The sequence below is a fragment of the Pteronotus mesoamericanus genome, unplaced genomic scaffold (assembly GCF_021234165.1).
Source record: "Pteronotus mesoamericanus isolate MK-2021 breed Mesoamerican mustached bat unplaced genomic scaffold, CSHL_Meso_final contig_42, whole genome shotgun sequence".
In the NCBI taxonomy this organism is placed as follows: domain Eukaryota; kingdom Metazoa; phylum Chordata; class Mammalia; order Chiroptera; family Mormoopidae; genus Pteronotus; species Pteronotus mesoamericanus.
This window is the reverse complement of record NW_026555157.1, coordinates 5,539,129-5,548,423: the sequence shown is the minus strand read 5'-3', so window position 1 is coordinate 5,548,423 and position 9,295 is coordinate 5,539,129.

Sequence of the window (9,295 nt, the reverse complement as noted above, 5' to 3'; positions counted from 1 at the left end):
ATGATAATGGAAACAGTGCAATAACAAGTAATGTATTAAAATTTTTCAAGAATTTACTTATTCATTTTTAGAGAGAAGAGAAGATATGGACTAAAAGAGGGAGAAAACAGCAATGTGAGAAACATCAATTGGTCGCCTCTAGTGCATGCCCTAATCAGGGACTGAAACCACTACTCAGGTTTGTGCCCTAACTGAGAATCGAACCAGCAACATTTAGCCTTGCAGAATGATGCCCAACCAACTGAGCCACACCAATCAGGGCAATGTATAAAAAGATTTTTAACTAAAAAAAATTTAAATAAATGAATAAACAGATAATTTTGCTTCATTCCAGGAGCCCTAGAAAGCAATGCTCTGTTCTCCAAGGCCCAGAATCTAGTGCTACCCCTGAGGAGGTGCAAGAGTCTTTCCCCAAGTCAAGTTGCTATAAAAGCATGGACTCCATACTCTGGCTCTTGAGAAACAAGCTAGTACATGGGTATCCTGAGGAAGAAATCAGGGCCCTTGGTTGGCATTAGTGGTCAGTGCTGTTGGCATCTGCAGCATGAAAAGCCACCTGAAGCCCTGCAAGTGTGCCAAGCCTGGTTGTGAGCATCACACTAGAAGTTGCAGAAGAAAAGGAATGCAGTGATAGGTGCCACATGGGAGATGGTGGGGCTGAGTTTGCAAACACATGCCAGACACCATCTGGAGACATCCAGGGGAAAAAAAGGCAGCAGAAACTATATAGAAGAGTGAGGATAGAAGCAAAGATTGTTAGTGTTAACTAATTCAATATTTTAATCTAGAGGCTTAAAGCAGTCTGGAGAAACAGAGAAACACAGGTTTGTCAGATTGGTCCTGGTATTGTTTTGCTCTTACAATGAAAGTAATAAACTTCAAATAAGAGAATAATGCTGCGTGATCAAGAAACCAACATGCCTGTTCTAATCATGCTACTCAGTAGCTGCATGACCTTGAAAAAAACCCCTTGATTTCTCTTGGCTTCAGGTTTGTTTCTCTATATAGTAAGGAGTTAAAACAAAATGTCTAAGGAAATTTCTTTTAAATGTGTTATGCAATAGTTTAATATTAAAGCCATTAATAATGTAACAATTATTTATTAAATCACCTACTGTATTCCAAACATTGTGTAGGTAATGAGACTACTTAGGGAAAGAAAGACTCTGCCCTTAATAATTTTTCTAAAAGTACACCAACAATCACAACAAAAGCTATTGAAAGTTAAGATATGCCTTCGTTGCTATGAGGTTTTGCAGGACAAACACTGTCGTAAAAATTAGAACACAGGCCTAAGTTCCTGTGTTTATACTTTATTAAGCATCAAGAAGGAGAGAAAAAGGGAAAACAATAGCAATCCATTCATTTGTAAAACGCAGTTGATGTCTTAATCATGCTGGACCTCTCCAGACAGCTTCATGGAAACCTCCTCTGTGCATTAGAACAGTCTAAATGGGGTTAGGGCACAAGAAGGACAAGATAGGAGCCTACCTGTCCCTCACTGGTCAAAGTCCATATTGTAACAGGAATCCCATCCCTTGCATTTCCATATTGTATGACCTGGTCCCAAGGCTGAGGGTGTCAGAACCCAGACCTCACTACATGCTGCTTCATCTGACTCTGAGTGGTCAAGGCAACTGCAACTTGGGAAACACAATGGGTCAGGCCTGGGCATCAGGGTCTTTTGCAGGTGGGTGTACTAGAGGCATGCCAGAGCCCAGGCCTCACCTGGGCAAAGTGGAAAAAGAAGGTAGGGTTAGAGGTTGTGGCAACAGAAGAGGAAGGGCTCTCCACTAAGCAAGTGACTAAGACCTACAAAGTCTATGAGACTGAAGAGATGCAAAAATTGCAGCCAAAACTGACTAAGGTAGACTTGAAAAGGCTTCCCAGGGGATATGATGTTTGAATTGCTGCTGGAGGGAAAAAAGAAATTTCCAGGTAGACAAGCTAGGGGTGGGTGAGAGGTCATGGGGATGACAATAGGAGATTGGTAACAATTTTCAGAGTAAAATAATAGTTTTTATAAAAGCACAGAGTGTGGAAGAAGATCATCAGTCTAGTGGACTTTGCAAGCTTTGCCTTGCTGGGGAATTGTAGTACAAGAACAGAGGCTTCCTTATTCTGAACAGCCATTCTAACATCACCAATCAACAAGCAGAAATCGAACATACTTAGGGTGGGGTAAATGAGAAAGATTTTATGACATACAAATGTCATGTTGGAGAGGTGAGGTGACTAATCATCATCATTCATTTATTTATTTATTCAATTAATTGAATAAGTACTTGTTCTATGTCTACTGTGTTTGAAACATTTTTATTGTACTCAAGGTTTCAACCACAGAAATCTGCAGTCTATGTAAGCTCTTTCTGACACAAGGATATTTCCAGCGACTGTTCTTCAATCTTTTAATTTCTTCTGTTTAGGTTTTGATTATCGTAGGGGAGAGCTAGACGATAGATGATAGATAGATGATAGATGGTAGATAGATGATAGATGATAGATAGATAGATAGATAAATGATAGATAGATTTTTTTTTTAAATTGTCATGTTTTCCTGATAGGGATTCATTAGTTCTTCATTGTATAGATGACTCTTATATTACACCATCTGTGGAATGAAAATGGCAACTTTTTAATTAAATATTGATTGTAGGAAATTTTTAAGCATTGACACATTTAGTCATGAAAAGACTACTGCTCTTTTCTTGCCCCTGAGCAATGATAATGCACATTCAATTGTTTTCCATAAGAAAAAAATGTATAAAGGGATTTTAATTCACAGCTTTTGATTTCATCATGTATGTTTATGTGAAGTATGTTTCAATGAGCTTTGACAATTTACTAGGCCATTTTGTGCTGTTGGGTTTAGATGTCTATGGGTGAAACAGGATTGGTGTGACTACCATTATTCACTGCCTTTCCCTCTGCTCAGGGCCTTGGTTCCCTCTTTATTGGGCTTAAAGATCATGGTCCATCATTGTAATGCTTCCTTGGTTCTTCCTTACACTCTTTCCCACTCTACTCATCACCTATCAGAATGGCTTAAATGAAAAACAGTGAAAGCCCCAAAGCTGGCAAGGATGCAGATGAAGTGGATCATTCATACCCTACTGGTACACATGCAAAATGATATAACTACTTTGGAAAACACTTTGGTAGTTTTTTGTTTTTGTTTCTGTTTTGGTCATTCTTAACTCTTGTTTCTCACACACTACATATCCAATCTATCAGCAAATTCTGTTAAATTTACACGCAAAATATAATCAAAATGGAATATGATTATTTCCCATCATTTACACTGTTATAAAAGTGTGATGTGCCATGAGGAGTATAGAAACAGCATTCTAACTAGGATGCTTAATTCCCACCCTTGTCCCTCTATCAAAAAAAAAGCAGCCACAGGAAGCCTTTACAAAATCTAAGCCATAAAAATAAATACATACATACATACATAAATACATAAATAAATAAATCTAATTTAAAAATGTAATTGTCTGATTCATGAACATGGATGTCTTTCCATTTCTTTGTATTTCCTTAGATTTCTTTAATTAATATTTTGTAATTCACATTGTACAATATGTCATCTGTTTAGTTTATTTCTAAGAATTATTTTATTCTTGGAGTGCTATTATAAATGGTATTATTCCTAATTATTGGATGCTATTATAAATGCTACTATCCCTAATTTGCTTCCTAGGTTGTTTGTTGATGTATAGAAAGAAAACTATTTTTTTTGTGTTTATTTTGTAACTTCTCTGAATTTATTAAACAGTTTTTTGCATGTGCGTAGAGTATTTAATGTTTTTTATACATTAGATTATGTCATCTGCAAATAGGAAAAAAGGAAAAATTTTATTTCTTTCTTTCTGATTTGAATGCTTTATATTTCTTTTTCTTGACTAATTGCCCTAGCTAAGAATACCAATACTTTGTTGAGTTAAAGTAGCAAGATTTTGGATCCTAACCTTGTTCTTTATCTTAGAGAAAAAACTTTTAGATTTTCACTGTTAAGTATGAGTTTAATCTGTGCACATTATTAGAATGTTCAACATATATATTTTGAGCACTTACTATGTACCAGGCTCTGTGCAAAGCAGTGAACAAAATAGACAAAGTCCCAACCTTCATGGAACTTAAAGCCCAGACCTATGTTAATTAATAAGCATGGTACTAGACACATGTGGCTATTGAGCATCTAAAATGTAGCTAGTTCAAACTAAAATGCTCTGTAAAGAACATTTAGTATTTCTTAGTACAAAAAAATTTCCTCCAGAGAGGTCCATGCCTTAATAAATGTGTGTTGTAGCACCAAGAAAACCTATTTCAAGATGCAAACAAGAACAAAGAATTTTTTGCTATGAGGGGATGAGGAATAAACTGGCCACCAATGAGATAAACTGTAGAAAACCAGGTTAAGACATTTATTTTTAAATATTAAGTAAAAGAGAAGGCAAAAAGAATTAAAAACAAAGACTCAGAAAGATAGTTGTATGCCTATGTTCATTGAAGCATTATATACAAGTCAAAAGGTGGAAACAAACCAAATCTATCAATAGATGAATGCATCAACAACATGTGGTGTGTTCATACAATGGATTATTGTTTAGTCACAAAAAAGAATGAAATTCTGATACCTACTACAACATGGATGTACCTTGGAAACAATATACTAAGTGAAAGAAACAGACACAAAAGTACAAATATTGTATGATTTCACTAACATAAAACATCTAGAATAGGCACATTCATAGAGAAAGAAAGTAGATAAGACATTACCAGGGCCTGTGGATGGAGCAGGGGAGGAAACAAACTCACTGCTTAATGGAAATGGAGTTTTAGTTTGGAATGACAAAAAAGTTTTGGAAAGAGATGACTGCACAGCATAAAGGTACTTAATTTCACCAAATTGTTACACTTAAGAGTGGTTAAAATGGCAACTTTTATGTTATATATCAACATATATTTTTACCATAATGACAAATTTCAAAAAATAAAAAAGGTAAAGGAGCCATTAACACGCTTAAAATAAGCTCCTAAGGAGTAGCATAATTAAATTTAGGTTTTACAAAGATCACTTTGGTTGTAGTATGGATGAAGGATTTGATGAGATCTAGGATGATATGAGAGTAGACCAGTTAGATTTGCAATGGGGTTCAATGGAGAGTTATAGATAAACTAGAGATATAAAACAGAAACTCAGATCTCTCTTCTAAAAAAAACTTTTGATATTGTCGTTTATATAGCAAATTAAAAGAAAATGCAAGATGGTAGGTCATCAAATGCCAAAATGTTTAGCATCAATAACAACTTTTAAGACTATGGAGATATAGAAAAGGGAGACACAAATACAGTCCATAATTACTAGCATACATTACTTAAGGGAGTGAGATTGGTAGTCGTCTGGGAAGACAGGCAAGATTTAGTTTATCAGGGAGGAGGAGAGAAGGCACAAGTTTCAGGGGGAACAATGGTGAAAAAGCTGTACTAATTAATGAGAGACCTAAAAGGCTCAGCAAAGATAGAAAATGGGACTATGATGGATGAAAAAACAATAAGGTAACATGATTATACATCACCACCCATTGGGCACTTCAGACCATCAACTCAAGCGCCAGGTGTGCTGTCCTCTCACCCCAGTGCCTCTGAAGCAGCCTGGCCTCCTTGCAGGACTCCAGTTCTCCTGCTGAACCTCTATAGTGAGAGCCAACCACCATGCCCAACTTGGCACTGAAAGCCTCACCACTTTGCAGAGAACTCATGCTGCTCCCTGTAGGTGAGGCCACCTGGCCTCGGGAAGAAGCCATGAAAGACCTAGGACTATCAATAACTGCCACAGACTCAGCTAGTAGAGCTGAGTTAATGAAAAGCATTGTTCAAAGAAAAGCACTGAGCTGGGATTCTGAGAAGAGCAGATCCTTTTCAGGCAGAGGGATTCACAATGCATCCCTTCTTCTGAATCGGTACTCAGATTAACATGCCTAGATCCATTGCCTGGAACTTGACAAAATGAAGGTCTGGTTCAGGGTGATGGGTTTAGTGCTTTCACTCATATCTATCCCTTAACACTTATGGGTTTCAGACAGGGAAAATATAACAAATCAGTTGAAATTTCAAAAAGAAAGAATATACCTATTGTTGCAAGAACTCTGAAACCAGTAATTTTGATACATGTTTTTGAGCAATTTGGCAATGGAGTAAATTTTCCTTAAAATTGGCACAATCATTCTATCTCAAGGAAATAATCTTAAGGACATGATCTGAAATACAAAAATAAGCTTTAAGCACAAGGATGTTTGCTATAGAATTATTTAAAATACTAAAAAGTTGGAAAAATCTCAGTGTCTAGCAATTTGAGAATAGTTAGATGAATTAAGGTATTACCATGCATTGTAATATAAGTAACCAAAAGTTTTTTATAAAAAATTATTTTTATTTGTAAAATACAAACATTTTATTACTTTAACATTAGCCCACCAAAAACAAAATTTAAAAAAATTGTTTGTAGATTATTAACCTAACTTTGCTAAGAGAAATAAAAGACAACAGTTATTCAACAAAATAAATAGTAGTTATCTCTACAGTTCATGGAATTATAAAGGCTTTTTAAAGCTCCTCCTGAACTTGACAGGATTTCTACAATGAGTAGGTGTTTATTTTATCACTGTAAATAAATAAACAAACATCTAATTAGAAAGACTAGACAAAAAACCAAAATGGGAGGGTAAATTAAAATTATAGTTGAATTGTTTTACTTATATGAGATTCAGAATTCTGTCCTGTTTTTTGACCACAAACACTGCCTTTTCCATGCCCACAGGCATCCCCATTAGTCCCATATTAAGTCAGTGGAAGTACCACAGTCAGAGGAAGTCCTAGGGCAAGCACCTTTTTATGTTTGCCATCAGGGAAGCTAGCTGGCATAGGTTTGGAGGACACTTTCCCATCTCATGAGTGCCAAACACTGATATCAGTGTGGCCCCTGGGTTATCATTCCTAGTGTGGCAAGGCCCAAGGCCAGCAGGGGCAGCCTATACCCACAGCTGGTGTCTTGGGCAATGCCAGCCTTGCTGAGGGACAAGCCAGCCTGAGAAGACAACAAGAAGCAGATGGCCAGCAGCTCCTTCTTTGGCTGGCTTGTGAGAGCCATCTGGAGAAAAGGAAATTGGTTCGCCACCTGGAGAGGAAGGTGTTGGTAAATAAATAACTCTAATCTTCATATTTTACAATATGTGGTGTCCAAGGAAGTTTCCAGGACAACTTGCTTCAGGTGTTGATGGAAAAACAATCCCAAGCATCACAGCTCATAGGATATATACAGTGACCTTACTGGAAGGACAGCTTTCTGGAGGCCAGGAGACCCCAGGACTCCATAACCCCACCAACACAATTTTGACTCACAGTTGTGTCATAAGTCTCTGAGAAGTAGACACAAAAAATGCAGAAAGCCCTTTCTTCTCCGAAACTATGGGTTGGACAACCTGTGCACACTGTGCGGGTTCTGCTTCCCTTGGCACATCTCTCTCAGTTCCCTTGGCACATCCTTCTCACTTCTCCAGCTGCCTTTCATGCCCCGGAATAAAGAATCAGTTCTGCAAGAATCATTTGCAGTTTCAGTCCAGTTACTCCATATGTCTTCAGATGCTTTCCCTTTTGACTTAAATTTCTGGCTCCCCAAAGGGAAGTTATAATCCTCAGTTCTTTAGTGGTGAAAATACCTGTGTTCTGGAGGTGGAAATGTGAATAAAAGGGCGCTTAAATGAGAGCAAGAAAAAAAGAGAGAAAGAGGAGAGATGAGATGTTCTGTCTCCTGCTTCTAAGTGACAGCACATTGTCCCTTCCCTGTGCTTTCCTGCAGCTCAATAGCCCACAGAAGGGCCAGGTGGACCACCAGGCCCTGGTTAAAGGTCTTAAAGTCCTCCTAAACACCACCGTGGGCACCTCAGTGCAAGTTCATATACCGACTTTGGGAAAATAGAAAAAGTGCTCCCTCCAAGCTCAGGTTGTCTTTTTCATGGGCATCTGACTTGGGGGGAGGGAGTAAGGGCTGGATTTCAGACCTCATTCATCTCTTTTGCTATGTTAATACTGTGAACAATGAGCACCACCCTTTGCAGAGACCCTGATTGTGAGGTTTTTCCAGCTTCAGATCTTCATCAGCAACATAAAAATAGGGCCCAAATTTTATCATCATCACAAAATGTCATTCACTCAAGGACCTTGAAATGATGGTTTATTTATGTGAGCATGCAGGCCCTTATTCAACAAACATTTATCAGGAGCTTATTCTGAACGAGGTGCCAAGAGAGAAAAATTTAAGTAAGCCATAATCTCTACTTATAAAGCTTTCCTTATGGTAAGTGAAACAGAAGTTTAAAATACATATGGACTGTAAATAGGTGATAGTTAGATGATAGATAGATAATCACATATATGAAATATATACCTAATATTTGGTAAGCATGGGAGAAAAAACCTCCTATTCATGGTAAAGTAAGGGAGGAAAAAAAGGCATTTATAGCTAACTTTTAAGTTGTAAGTTAGACTTTCCTTCTCTATCAGAAACTTTATATTTATGGGTAGTTGGCAAAATACCCAAACCAAAATCTACATTTTGCAGCTTCACAAGAAGATCTGCACAATTATGTGACTAAGTTCTACACAGTGATATGTGAGTAGATGGTGTGAGACTTCCAAGTAGTGTTCTTAAAGAAGAAGGAATGAGTATTTTTCTTTTTCCACTTGATGTCAGCTTGGAACTCAAATGTGATGGTTAGTACTCCAGAAAACACCTTTGGTTCTGAGGTGGACTTTAAAAGTATGGATGTCATATACAGATGATGGTAAAACAGAAGACAGGAGTCGGGTTGAGATAGCTATAGAGCTGCCACACCATCCTAGGACTACCATCTCTCAGCCTCATATATGTGAGAAAAGTTAAACTTATGTATTGTGTGAGCCACTCAAAACATTTTTTTTATGGTCCCGTAAATCCAAATTTAATCCTAATGACATAAAGACTAAAAAGGGCATGGTGTGTTTGGAAAATGACATAACATTCATTACACTTAGCAGAGGGTAGGTAAGGAGTATGGTGAAAAATAAATGGTAGATGGGTAGTCTGGAAGCAGACTGATTGGGTTTGGGATGTCATAGGAAGGGAATTTGATGTCTTCACTTATAAAAGGAACATGATAATAATTGTTTCTTTGGAAACTGTATGAAGATCCAAGATGGCAGCAGAGTAGGTGGAGGCTACAGTAATCTTCTCCCAGGGCCAAACTAAAATTAC